This window comes from Ochotona princeps, chromosome 4 (assembly GCF_030435755.1).
Source record: "Ochotona princeps isolate mOchPri1 chromosome 4, mOchPri1.hap1, whole genome shotgun sequence".
NCBI classification, from domain to species: Eukaryota; Metazoa; Chordata; class Mammalia; order Lagomorpha; family Ochotonidae; genus Ochotona; species Ochotona princeps.
In genome coordinates, this window is record NC_080835.1 from 113,574,369 (window position 1) to 113,588,821 (window position 14,453).

General features: G+C 46.2%; 1 protein-coding gene across 1 annotated transcript in view; it reads left to right on the top strand.

The window, feature by feature from the left end:
• The first annotated feature begins 10,255 nt into the window (after positions 1-10,255).
• The window catches only part of CDON (cell adhesion associated, oncogene regulated), a 118,360-nt gene continuing 114,162 nt past the window's right edge, over positions 10,256-14,453 (top strand). The window contains exon 1 of the mRNA XM_058664131.1: positions 10,256-10,563. The gene's annotated coding sequence lies outside the window, so the exon portion shown is untranslated. The remainder of the gene's footprint in view (positions 10,564-14,453) is intronic.

Below are 14,453 nucleotides of genomic sequence, written 5' to 3' on the forward strand. Positions count from 1 at the left end.
GAGCAAAGAACAATCCACAAAAATGCTCATGGTGTGCAATGCATAGGAGTCTGTTTACAGGATCACAGACTCAGGCCTTCTCTTCAGCCGAAAGGGACGGGTGAGCTCATCCACTTAATCGCCTTCCACCTCCAGGTGGGGCTGGGTGGCCCAGAGGTCTTCCGCCAGAGGGTTTAGCGAGAGTGTGGCCCAAGTCTGAGCCCTTACAGCAAGTTCCCTAAGGGCCAGCCTCGTTTTTTCCATTGCAGAATTTATAAGTGGGACTGAAATGAGAGCATGGTGTTGCTTTGCCAGGAACAAAGATTTTCAGTGTATTTCAGTCACTAACCTAAGACACCATAATATAAGCCAGGCTCCCCTCCCCAGCTCCAGCTGGTCTGAAGTAAAACAAGTCATCCAAAAACAACAATAGTAACTGTATAGGCAACACTGACATGGAATTTTCTACGGGCAAGTGACTGTTCTAGCTCTCACAGCAGCGATGAAGTAGGTGCGGCTGTTGCTGTCATTTCATGCAGAGCAACTTTCCCAGCTTCCTTATTTGTACCTGAGGCAAAGTTCCCACAAACACTCTTAGCTTCTCTTTGGATCTCAAGTTGTCTTCCCCATTCTGCTCATGAACTGGGTTGCCAAAAATTCCATGGAATTTTATTTTAGTGAAGAAAAATAAAATCCACATATAGTGTTTTTCATGATGTACATTTTACATGAACTTTATGAAGATCCCTTATATTAGCTGAGAGACAGCTTAAATCAGCTTTTTTATGGTTTTCCTTTTTGCTCTTGAGACCCATAGCCTCATTCTTTTCTTTTTTAAAAAAGATTTATTTGTTTTTATTGGAAAGTTGGATATATAGAGAGGAGGAGACAGAGAGGAAAGATCTTCCGTCTGTTGAATCATTCCCTAAGTTGCTGCAACAGCCAGAGCTGCACCAATCCAAAGCCAGAAGCCAGGAGCCAGGAGCCAGGAGCCAGGAGCCTCTTCTGGGTCTCCCATGCAGGTATAAGGTACCAAGGCTTTGGGCCGTTTTTGCTTTCCCAGGTCACAAGCAGGGAGCTGGATAGAAGTGGGGCCGCTGGGATTAGAACCAGTGCATCCATATGGGATTCTGGCACATGCAACGTGAGGCCTTTAGCGACTAGGCTACTGTGCCAGGCCCTCATTGTCTCGTTTTGTACCATGATGAACCTGTGCTTGTTTAATGTGCTGCTTTGCTAATTGTTTCAGCGATACATTGTGGTTAGGTATGTGGATTCTGAAACTCAATGCTTGGGTTTAAGTTCAAATCAAACTCTGTTTCCTTGGACAAATTATCAAATCCCTCTGAGTTTTGGGTTTCTTGTCAAGAAACTGATGATAATAATTATACCTCCTTTATAGGAATAATAAGTGAGAATTCACTGGCTCCTACTAGAAACTATGTTAGTTCATGTACATATTTTATCACCCCAAAAACACAGCACCTAATGGGCAGAGACCAGATGGTTTCCTTCCCCAGTTGCTGAATGAGTGATAAAGAAACAGGAGAAACTTGATAAAGACTTGTTGATACACCTGCATCTTAGGACGCTGGTGATCTTAAAAATGGAGACAGAGATACTCCCATGCAGGAACCATGTTTTTGCATGGAGGTGAGGACTGGACCCCAAGTTCATGGCTCCTGATGGTTAACAAAAAAAAAAAAAAAAAAAGGAAAATCATCTCGCTTTGCAAGAAATCCCACTGACCCAACATTTTGTGTTGGGTTAGTTTGGAGGAACTTAATTCTCAACATCCCTACTCCCATGTCTTCCTTCAGTGGCAAGCTGCACGGCCTTCATCCTGGGAATGTGGGAAGGTGTCCACCACAGGGACTGGAAGTTTGCTCCTGTGCAGAGATCTCCATAGATCCTGGGTCACAAAGCTCCTGTTAGTTGCCCATGGGCCTTGATTCCTCCACTCAGGCCTCTTCGGTCTGAAAACATACTGAAACACCTGTGATGATATTTCTAAGCATTTTCAAACCCACCTGGAGAAGAAGAAACACCTGGTTAGCTAATGTAAAAAACAAAACCAATGATGTTAAGATATCCTGGTCTTTGTACATACATATATGAAGGTACTTCAAAAAGTTGGCAGAAAATGAAATCAAGAGGTAAGTTTATTTTGATGCAAAAATTTTGAATCATGCATAGTTTAAAAATAATACACATTTTTTGGGAAACTTTTTGAAGGCCCTTCTATGCATGGGTTTTAGAACTTTTTGCAGTCAATAGACATTTTTCAATTCCATCTTCCTGGAACTTTCTAAAGTGTTATATGCATATAGGTGTTTTCTTTATGAACAAGCACTTACTTATGCAATGCTTGCCCCGTGCCAAGCTTACTTAATCTTCATGATTGTCACTCTAAATTTATGTTATTTATGGGCAAATATAAATATGTAGCACAAATATTCTATGCATTACTAATATGTAAAATATGGAATTACAAAGCAGTAATATACATATGTTTAATCTTTCATTTCCTGAGAAATGAAAATGAGAACTATTAAGCATATATATATATATAATATATAATGTACGTATATACACGTTTCATTTCTCAGGAAATGAAAGATTGCTCACAATTGAGAAAATAAGAGAAAGTTTTGGTCTGTAGGAAAATTCACAATGAAGATAATGGTACAGATAAAATGTATTAGTCAATTTTTAACTGATTATGTTCTGATTGTAGAAACATAATAAACAGAATCAACTATTTTATCATTGATTATGTCTGGACTAAGTACTTTACAACACTGAATCCTCACAACAATTACAGAAAATAAATATCACCTTTGTTTCATAGGTGAGAAAACTGCTACATAAAGCCTATCAAGTGATTTGCACAAGATGCAAGTGAATTTTAATAGCGTTCTTTGATTTCTGATTTTAGACACATTCACAGTTGATAAAGAATTATGGTTATACAAAGCTGAGGAAGATAGGAATGACTGAGGATGGAATGACTACCACACACCAGGCACTCGACCAAGCGCATCAAGTACCTTAAATCCCCAAAACAGCCTAGCAACCATGGTGTGTTTGGGCTTGTTTTATCACAAGGAAACTTGCTTGAGTTCTCACAGCTTTTTTGGACAATGGACCCAACAGAAAACCTCTAGTCCCTCCAGGATCAGCTTAGCCAGTCACCTCAGGAGTTAGATGTCCTGAGGGGACTTAATATCAAACCTTCAAGCAGCAGCCAAGCCATTCTAAGATGTTGGTGCCTCTCATGCTAGCGCTTTCTAAGTTGCCAGAATTTGCTCCAACCATGCCAGTCCTCAGAGACCTTGCTCATTTTTCCTCCGGGAGACAAAGAAGGGAAATCTTAGCACAATGCGTAAATGATTGGCCCAAATCCACACAACAGACAGGAGGATAATGAGGGAGTTGGAAATAAATTGACTGGACAGGTTTCCCAGTTCACAGCTTTTTCTGAGACTATCCAGCCTCACATAACAGCTTCGTTAGCTGCCTGCCCTTTGCAAATAACCCCAACTCCTTGTCATTCTCTTCCAGGCCCTAAGGCTTGCTTTCCTGTCTGTTATGCTGCACGTAAGTGAATGACGTGCAAGGTGGCATCCGTGTTTATCCAGCCCTGGGCTCCATTGTGGATGCGCTCTTCCCTTTCCTGTAAAATGATCCTTTGTTAGTGCAAAGAAGATACGGAAAGTCATTTTCTCCTGCCTGACCTGCTGTAGGAGTAAATTAATCTAACATCACAAAACCAGGAACCGAGTTAGGTGATCTGTGTGTAATAGGTTTAGGCAGTGAGTCTCTGCAGCTTAGCCCATTCAACACAAAAAGGCCTTAGAAATCCCTTTCCCCGTGAAATCCTGTTGCATGCAATTCAGGAAATGTACAAGACAATAGGAATACAGTCAACCTGTTGGGATTTCTGTTTGAAGGCAAAAACAGATTGCAGAGGAAAATGGTTGATTGCCGACCCTTTCGCCTGGGCAGGAGTTATCCTGACTTAGTTGGTACACAAAGCTTCCAAAAGGTTGGTTCTTTGAATAGCATGTCAACATTAAATTGCATCATAAATGATCAGAACTTCCTGCATAATTAATGGGAACTTTGCTGAGTAAATTTGGAAGTCATCCAAGCAGAGTGACTTTGGTTATTGTTTAGCCCTTGGGATTCAACTCCTTGTGGGCTTTAGTTGCTGTTTTAACTTGGGCTCCTTTCGCTGAGAGTAGCAAGAGTCTCCCAACATTTTATGATTGTTTTCCCTTTGCTTTTTCAGCTTTAAATTGATTCATGCATTAGTCATATTAAATAGAGTCCAAAGCCATGACCATGGGCAAATCTCAGCACTGCTATTTAGTTTGCAAATGTTTAGTAGACTGTGTGCATGTGGTGGTCAGCTGTGCTCACCCTTGTCCACTGGGATGGTTTCTGACTGGTGCCACATCTCTCATTTCTTCACCCGAGAACATTCCTTCTTAAAAATTTTTTTTAAGTTTTATTCATTTTTATTGGAAGTCAGATTTATAGAGAGAAGGAGAGACAAAAGAAAGATTTTCCACCTATTGGTTCATTCCCCAAGTGGCCGCAATGGCCAGAGCTGAGTCAATCTGCAGCCCCCCAAGTGGCCGCAATGGCCAGAGCTGAGTCAATCTGCAGCCAGGAGCCAGGAGCTTCTTTCAGGTCTCCCACCTGCATGCAGGGTTCCAAGGCTTTGGGCTGTCCTCGACTACATAAGCAGGGAGCTGGATGGGAAGTGGAGCAGCCAGGATACAAACCAGCGCCATATGGGATCCTGGTGTGTGCAAGGTGAGGACTTTAGCCACTAGGCTACCATGCAGGGCCCAATCTGAGAATATTCTAAAGGACAGAAGCATCAACTAGAGTTGCTGTCAACTGCAGACAATAGGCTTTGAGTTTCTATAGGATGTGAGACTTCGGTATCAGGTTTCTGTAGAAAATAACATACAACACAAATGTAAAGGTTAATGATCACTACCCAAAGGAAAAACTCTGCTTCACATCCACACAGTTCAACCCCTTCTCTGCACAGCCCCTACTAGGCAGCCATCTGTCCTGAGGCTCCACCTGCTATCCTGCCTTCATGTCTTGGTTCCCCTCCCTCTTCCCACTCCTGCCTAGAAACACTGCTCATTCCTCTACTTTTGTCTGAGTCTTACTTGGCTTCCAGACTTGGGTTAAATCCTTTCTTCTCCTTTTTCCACTTCAATTAAGTTATTCTGAGGTCAGCATTTGTGTAGGCCTTGTTCTGTGTCAGGAACTCTGTTAGGAATTGAACATGTGTTATCTCACTTAAGCCTGGAAAGGTAGATATTTTGCATGCTAATTTTTGTGTGTTTTTTTTTTATAAATAACTCATTTACACACTTTATAAATCAAAATAGCTCAAAAGCTATACATTTTCAGTATCAGTTCCGGGGCCAGCACCAGCACCTGGCTAAAGCCACCACCTGCAATACCCACACCCTACCCAAACTCCAGTTAGAGTCTGGGCTACTCCACTTCTTTTTTTTTTTTTTTTTTTTAAAGATTTATTCATTTTTATTACAGCCAGATATACACAGAGGAGGAGAGACAGAGAGGAAGATCTTCCATCCGATGTTTCACTCCCCAAGTGAGCCGCAACGGGCCGATGCGCGCCGATCCGAAGCCGGGAACCAGGAACCCCCTCCCGGTCTCCCATGCGGGTGCAGGGTCCCAATGCATTGGGCCGTCCTCAACTGCTTTCCCAGGCCACAAGCAGGGAGCTGGATGGGAAGTGGAGCTGCTGGGATTAGAACCGGCGCCCATATGGGATCCCGGGGCTTTCAAGGCGAGGACTTTAGCCGCTAGACCAAGCCGCCGGGCCCAAGGGCTACTCCACTTCTGATCCAGCTTCCTGTTAATGTACCTGGGAAAGCCGAAAATGGCCCCAGTCCTCAGGCTCTATTCTCATTTGGGAGACCCAGAAGAACTAACTGGCTCCTGTCTTTGGACAGGTCCAGCTCCAGCTGTTGTGGTCATTTGGATAGTGAACCAGTACATGAAAGATCTCTCTCTCTCTCTGTAATTCTACCTTTCAAATAAATTTTAAAAATACATCTTTTTTTGAAAGTATCAATTTTGTTTGCATTTTGGTCAACCTTATTATTCACCTTTCTTCATTGGTAATCAGTTTTAAAGATACCCCTGGTATCCTGGCTTTTTATGTAAAAGATTAGTCAATACAATTGAAAGTGTATTTTCTTCCAATTAGAAAAGAGAGCATAATGCTACACTGTCCTGCCCTAGATGCCCTCTCATTCCTGCTCTGTCTTCTTAACATCTTTTTTATTTAACAATATGTCCTTTCCACAGCAGTTCCCTAAAAGCATCCTTTCCCTTTTTTCAGCTGCATAATATTCCACTATATGGCTGACATAGTTTTTCCTATCTTTTTAAAAAAAGACTTATTTATGTATTTGAAGAGAAGAATTACAGTGACAGTGAGAGAGAGGGAGAAGGGTAATTTTCCATCTGTTGGCTTACTCCCCAGTGGTCACAATGCCTGGACAAGGTCTGAGACAGGAATCAAGAGCTTCTTCATGGTCCCCCAGTCTTGCACATGGGTGCAGGAGCCCAGACAGTTGGGCCATCCTCTGGAGATGGGTTGGAAGTGGAGTAGCTGGGATTGAATTGGCATCCATATGGGATGTTGGTGCTTCACATACTGTGCCACATTGCTGATCCATTTTTAAAAAAGATTTATTTATTTTTATTACAAAGTCAGATTTGTAGAGAAACGGAGAGACAGAGAGCAAGATCTACCATCTACTGGTTTACTCTCCAAGTGCCCACAATGGCCACAGCTGTGCCGATCTGAAGCCAGGAGCTAGGAGCTTCTTCCAGGTCTCCCATGCAGGTGCAGGGTTCCAAGACTTTGGGCCATCCTCTGTAGCTTTCCCAGGCCACAAACAGGGAGCTGGAAAGGAAGTGGAGCAGTCAAGATATGCACCCAGCGCCCATATGGGATCCCAGTGCATGTCAGGTGAGGACTTTAGCCACTAGGCTACCACGTTGGGCCAGTGCTGGTCCGTTTTTAAAATTTATTTAATTTTTCTCAAAAAAAATTTATTTTATTTTTCTTGGAAAGTCAGATTTACAGAGAGAAGGAGAGACAGAGAAGATAGTCCGTCTGCTGATTCACTCCCCAAGTGGCCACAATGGCCGGAGCTGAACTTATCTGAAGTCAGGAGCTAGGAACCTCTTCCGGGTCTCCCATGGGAGTGCAGGGTCCCAAGTCTTTGGGCCGTCCTCAACTGCTTTCCCAGGTCACAAGCAGGGAGCAGGATGGGAAGTGGGGCTGCTGGGATTAGAACCAGTGCACACATGGGATTCTGGTGTGTGCAAGGTGAGTACTTTAGCCACTAGGCTACTATACAAGGCCCTACAATTTATTTATTTATTTTTTTTTAAGATTTATTTTATTTTTATTACAAAGTCAGACACACTGAGAGGAGGAGAGACAGAGAGGAAGTGGAGCTGCCGGGACCAGAACCAGCGGCCATATGGGATCAAGGCGAGGACCTTAGCCAACAGGCCACACTGCCAAGCCCTACAATTTATTTTTAAGTAACAAATAATATGTGTGTATATATGTAAGGTACAAAAAGATGTTTTGATCTGTGTACACTTAGTTTTCACCTCATCAACACCATTTTTTTAAAGATTTATTTATTTTATTACAAAGTCAGATATACAGAGAGGAGAGACAGAGAGGAAGATCTTCCGTCCAATGATTCACTCCCCAAGTGAGCGCAGCAGCTGGTGCGTGTCGATCCGAAGCCGGGAACCTGGAACCTCTTCCAGGTCTCCCACGCTGGTGCAGGGTCCCAATGCATTGGGCCCTCCTCGACTGCTTTCCCAGGCCACAAGCAGGGAGCTGGATGGGAAGTGGAGCTGCCGGGATTAGAACCGGTGCCCATATGGGATCCTGGGGCGTTCAAGGCGAGGACTTTAGCTGCTAGGCCAGGCCGCCGGGCCTAACATCATTTTTGAATGTGTAGTTAACTTTGTTTACCTTTGTTTACACTGTTAACTTTAATTACCATGCGGAGCAATAAATCACTAAAAAGTATTCTTCCAGTCTAACCGAAACTGTACGCTTTTATCAACACTTTCTTTTCCCCATCCCCACCAGTCTCTGGAAATCACTTCTTTTTTTCGATTTTCTACTTCTCTGAAGTAAACTTTTTAGACTCCCCATATAAGTTCGGTCATAGAATGTTTGTATTCTTGTGCTTGGCTTATTTAATTTAGCATAATATCCTCTAATTCCTTGTTATGAATGGCAACACTCCCTTTCTGAAAAGGTTATATGGTATTCTGCTGTGAATACCTACAGATCTTTGTCCATCCCTTCGGGCTGCGTCACTTTCATGTCTTGGCTGTTGTGAACGACAGAGATGAGCATAGCAGTTCAGAACTCTACTTCAAAAACATGTTCTCAATTCCTTGCTTAGTTTCTCTATTTATTTATTTGAGAGAGAGGGAGAGTGCTCCCACCTTCTGGTTCATTCCTCCAAAGCATTATCCAGCCAGGACTGAGGCAGGACAGTCAGGAACCAGGAAGGCAATCCAGAGCTCCCAGGTGGGATTCAGCCACACTTCTAAAGCATTTCTCATTAAAATGCAACCAAGAATCGCTTCTCAGCTTTTTGGCTAAGATCACGAGTAAGATGCAAGCAAGCAGCCCCAGCATCCCATTTGGGCCCAGTTTGGTGCTGGCTCCTCCTCTTCAGATCTGGCTTTCTGCTAATGGCTTAGGAAAGCAGTGAGGAATGGCCCAAGTGCTTGGTTCCCTGTACCCACTGGGAGACTGGCAGGAAGCTCCTGGCTCGGGCTGCTCAGCGGCTCAGCCCCAGCCATTGTGGCCGTCTGGAGACTGAACCAGTGGAGAAGGGAGACCTCTCTCTCTCCCCCCCACCCCCCCCCCCCCCCGACTCTGCCTTTCAAATAAAAATAAGTAGGGCCGGAGGCATGGCCTAGCGGCTAAAGCCCTCACCTTGAAAGCCCCGGGATCCCATATGGGCACCGGTTCTAATCCCAGCAGCTCCACTTCCCATCCAGCTCCCTGCTTGTGGCCTGGGAAAGCAGTCGAGGACGGCCTGAGGCCTTGGGACCCTGCACCCGCGTGGGAGACCTGGAAGAGGTTCCAGGTTCCCGGCTTCGGATCGGCCCCCACCGGCCGTTGCGGCTCACTTGGGGAGTGAAACAACGGATGGAAGATCTTCCTCTCTGTCTCTCCTCCTCTCTGTATATCCGGCTTTCCAATAACAATAAAATCTTTAAAAAAAAAAATAAAAATAAGTAAATCTTAAAAAAAAACGGAACAAGAAGGAAAGGGGAGAAACTGGCACGTTTCTGCTTAAGTTCAGTACGGTGTGTTTTTGAACATCAAGTGTTATTAGAGCTCCTTTTATAGTTAAACAAATTGTAATGATCACAGCCATAAAATAATGAGCTGGTAATAATAATAATTAATAATAATTATATAGAAGATGTGATCCTCAAATGCCCAAGGTGGTAGATGTTTTTCAACAAGTACTGTGTTCATGCTTCACAGCCACCGTTTAAATAGAAGCAATTTTCCCTTTTTTCTCTTTGCGTTTCAGTTCAGTGAGACAGAATCACCTGGCCAGGCCCAACGAACTCCTTGCAAAGATCCTGGGCCGAAGGCCAGGCAGGTTTCATTAGCGGACACGGAACCTGCCGGCCTTGAGCAGTCTGGCTAACCTGTCTTGGAGGGAGGGAGAGGGCGGGCGGACGCAGAGGACACGCGACCTGGAAACTCGGCGAAGGGGTGAGAGAGCTTCAGGAAGGGTGCACACACACCGACACCAGGTGAGCGCCGCGAGCAGGGACACCAGTCGGCCGCCTTTCCCGAGGGCCACTCGTGCACCAGCCCAAACGCCGACTCTCAGGGGGAGCGAGTGCACGCGTCAGAAGAATCCCCGAGCCCGGCTCAGCCAACTCGTTCTCACCTGCCCGGAGCCAAAGGACGGCCCCTCCTGTGCTCCCCGAGGGGGGGGAACGCAGGTGTGAGCAGGCGGGTGGGCGGCGGAGAGCGGGCGCTGCTCGGCCCGGCGGCCCCTCGCCCCCCGCCAGGTTGGTACGGCCCATCCCCGCCGCTGATCTGGCAGGCTGCGCGCGCACCTCCCTCGGCCCGCCTCCGGCCGCTGGCGCGTTGACCGCCGGCCGCGGCGGGCGCGCGCCCGGCTGAGGAGGAGCGCGGCTCGGGGGCGCGCCGCGAGACTCCGCCCCCGGCTCCTGTGCCCAGAGCCCGGGAGCCCGGCTCGTGCGGCTCGGAGCGACGAGTTCGGGGAGCCGGCGCCGGCCCCAGCACCCCCGCCCCGGCGTGCGAGGCGCCGCGCCCTCCGGCTGCGCTGCCCGGTGCATGGAGGGGCCCGTTCGGGTCGCAGCCGCCGCCGTAGCCGCCGCCAGCGCGCGGGGGGGGGCATGACCTGGGGCTGGCTTTCGGAGCCGGCTGCCGCGCAGGAGGTCTGGGGGCTTCGGCAGCCCCGCGGAAAGGTGCGGGGGTGGGGATCCCGCAGCTGCGTCGGAGGGAGGGCGAGATGGGGCTTGGGGGCCACGCGGCTGGAGAGCTGGTGGTCCCACGGGCGGCCGGGCCCCTGGGAGCGTGGGGGTCCCCTGGCTCCGCAGCTGACGGATGCCCGCGCAACGGGGGGCTCTGGCGGTCCGCGACCCGGGGACTGGGAGCCACCTGGTGTGGGGAGGAGGCTGGGTGAGGTGTCAGTGACACGGTGCTGCAGTGGCAGACGGTGTGATTTGCCGGGGCAGGTGAGCCGCGGCGTGGCGGGGGAGCAGGGGCGCCGGCGCGTTTTCCCGAGGGAGCGGGGTCCCTCGTCGCTCCCCACCTCCATCCCCGCAGCGCGCCCGCGGGAGATGGTGATTTATGTGTGGGGAGAAGCCAGGGAAATTTCCTGCACAATGTATCTTTCTCTGCCTTCTCAGAGGCTGAGACTTCCCAGCCCCAGGGAGTATATTTTTCCTTCTCCTCTGTAAAGCTTTCTGTGGATTGCATTATCATTTGTTAAATACATTACCGCCCGCTATTTATTGCAGACTGCAACTTCCAGACCTTTGTTGCTTTCTCTCCACATCTAGGAATTTCAGTAATAAATCACCCGCGGAGGGGAGATAGGCTCCCGTGCCCTTCCCTGCATTGTTCTCTCTCTCCCCACCAAATCAGGTGGAATGCCTGCCTTTCCTGCTGGCGACCGCAGAGGGTGGCAGGTGCTGCGGGGCGGGCTGCTTTCCCCTTGGGATCCAGCATTTGGGGGAAACCGCATGAACAGAAAGCCAGCCTTTGTCTCCCAAATCAGACACCTTGGAAAACATAGAGGTTGGACTAAGGTAAAATGAGACTTTGTTCTCAGGCCAGTGGCAGTTGAGATGAAAGTCGGTGAATTCTGGCTCCTTGCTTCCGTGACACCACAGCCCTGGTTTCCATCTGACGTTTGGCGTGGCGCTGGGGCAGTGCCTGCGAGAAGTGGGACCTGGCTGGGGAGGGAAAATGGTTGTATTCTTAGTAATCATTCTAGACACTGGGCTACAGTTCGTAGCCTTTTCTTTTTCGTGGGAGTCTCATTTGTAGTTGAAAATGTACAGTGAGCGTAGTTGAAGTATTAGAATAAGATGAAAAGAAAACCTGCCAAAAATTTCTGGAAATTGAAAAATGAGAGCTTAACTAAAAAAGTACTCAGAGACGCATTGGATACTGGAGTTTCTGTTGTGCACATGTTGAAATAAACTGCCACATACTTGAAGTTATAAGAGAAGGATGGAGAAAACCTGTTTCATTTTGTAAAGACGTGCCCTGGGTGTGTGTTTGGCAGCATGTGGAGCAGAAACATTTATATTTCTATTAAAAAAAAGCCCACTAATGTACATTGTTTAACTTTCATGCAAAAACTCGGATATAGTATTTGGGAAATCTGTCTTTGTTTGAATAGTTTAGTCAATCAGGAAAATCAGTTCCTAGAGGTCCTGTGCTATTGTTTGTGTAGTAACCCACTTGGGATGCTTTGATTGATGGCTGTGTAAAGTACTTCAACAGCCCTGACTCCAGCACCCCAAGCAGTTGCAGCAGCCCTTCTAGCTTGGCGTTGGTTAGCTTCCCAAGGCTTTGCTTTCTTGGCAGGTGCTTTGATTTTGCATGGAAGGAATTGGGGCACTTCAAGATAACACCACCCCTTCCCTGCATCAAGGTGTAGGACAGGGACTTCGAGCAGCTGCACAGTTCAAGGTGCTAGTTCTCTCTCTCTCTCTCTCTTTTTCCCACATTCTGGCACTTTCCTGACTCTAGATGACATCATGTATGGGTTTGCCAAATGGAAGTGAAAGTAGACTTTCTTCTCTAGCAGTGTTTCTTGGGTGCATGTTTCGACTAAAAATTGGTGATTATTCTTCATAAGATGCTAGGGAAGTGATTGCAGGAGTGATGCATTGAAATTAGGGAGAAAAATGAAAAAAAATAGTGAACTGAGAAACTGCTGTTTTATTGTGTAGACACCTGTGATTAGCGATGGGACTATACAGTACAAACACAACACGTAGAACTATAGATGAACTGCCCGCCGCGGAGCCTTTCTTTAGATAGATGCTCTTTCTAGTTCATACAAACTAATTACACTAGAAATGGAACTTGAGGTCTGGTCGCTAAATGTATTGTTTGGGAGGATTGCTTTTACGGTATTTTCACCTCTCTCCTTTGGTGTTTTTCTCAAGAAGTTTTGCTAGCTTGGCTTGAATTATAGAATGTTTTACTTAACTTTTTATGTTGTATGTGAACATTCCATGTGATAGGTCTTTGTTGTGCGGCACAAATTCACTAGAGTATGCAGAGAACTTTTCTTGCTATTGGTTTCTTATTAAAATTAAGGAATGGTGTGTAGAATATACTTAATAGCACTTTGAAACTAAGGGACTGCGATGAAAAGAAAAGCTGGTTTGTTGGTTTTTCTTTCTTTTAATCCTTAAGGTTTCCCCTCATTGTTTGTGCCCTGTTCCCCATTGTCAGGCTTAAAACATACAGTATCATTGTCATCTGTCCCCTGAATAATGGTCCTGAGGTGATATTATTAATGTGGCTTTTTAAAATCAAACTAATTATACTTGCCTAAAAGAGCCACATGTGTGTGATTCTAGCTGCCTGGTGCCTTTTGAGAGCCCTGAGACAAGCTAGTGAATAGAGCTGAAAATTCATTCTGTATTTGATTAAATGGAACAGACTCACTGCTCCTTACCCCAGCAGGGGCTGTGAGATCTCTTGATCCCCGAAGCGGCTCCAAGACCCTGGGAATTCCATTAGCGAGCACCTGAGGAATTTCTGCCCTGCAGTGCCTTTTTTGTATGAGGGTGTGTGAGTGTGTGTGTGTGTGTGTGTGTAGGGAGTGAGCTGAGTGGTGATTGGGGAGGGGGTTGGGAGGCGGGGAGAGGGCTGTATTAGAAGACTCCATATGTTAGCAGATCTAAAATCAAGGCATGACTTAACAGCTTATCTTGTAAGAGAAAACCCAAGCCCAGGGCAGCTTGCTGGTCCATACTTTATTACAAGCAGCAACGTGGGGACGTGTTTGCAAGCTCTGCAGTGAACTCCAGTGTCATCCCAGAGCTGCCTCGCTGCTCTCCCTCTCAGACACAAGCACGTACACGTTGCAGACTTGGTGAGTTCTCTCTGGAAGATCTTCTGATAAATGTGTAAAATGGTGTTACGGTTTGGTCTTGCCTGGAAGGGCTCATGTATTGTTTTAATAACTTTATGAAGTGAGAGTGAAAGTCAAGACTTTTATGTGGAGCAAATTGTTTTTGCGGAGTTGAAATGCTTGTCTGGATAGGCATGTTTTGGTTTATGCTTTTGTTTTGATATGAGTTTATCGTGTTTTTGTTACATTATGATAGCATTTTAATTCAGTGAGGGTGTATCTGCCTTTTCTGTTGTCTTTTTGAAGAATCCTCTCTAATTTCTCGTGCTCTTGAGGCTTTGCCCAAGTAAATGAAAATGCCTCTGCTAAAAACATTGTAAAATCTTTGGTGCAAAGCTTTCCAAGAGGCATGACTGCCCTTCCTCGCCTGCTCCAGTTTTGGGATATGCACCTTTTTTTCCAGAATGTTAACTCCGTTGTCTCTTGCTTACTTTTCAAGAAGACTAGTTCTGATTTGAGGCTGGGGTCGGCGATTGGTTTTCATCTTCCCAGGATGGGGACTCCAGTCCTTTTCAGCTAGTGCAGAGCAGCACAGCAGCATGCTTAAATAGTTAATTTCATAGATTTTTATCCCTGACTAAAATTGTGTTGAGTGCGCAGTTCCTTTCATCCTACTTCCACATAGTCCTGTGTCCGATTCTTGTCCCAATACAATGTGTTTAGCAAATAGAGCAGCCTTTTTGATAATGGATT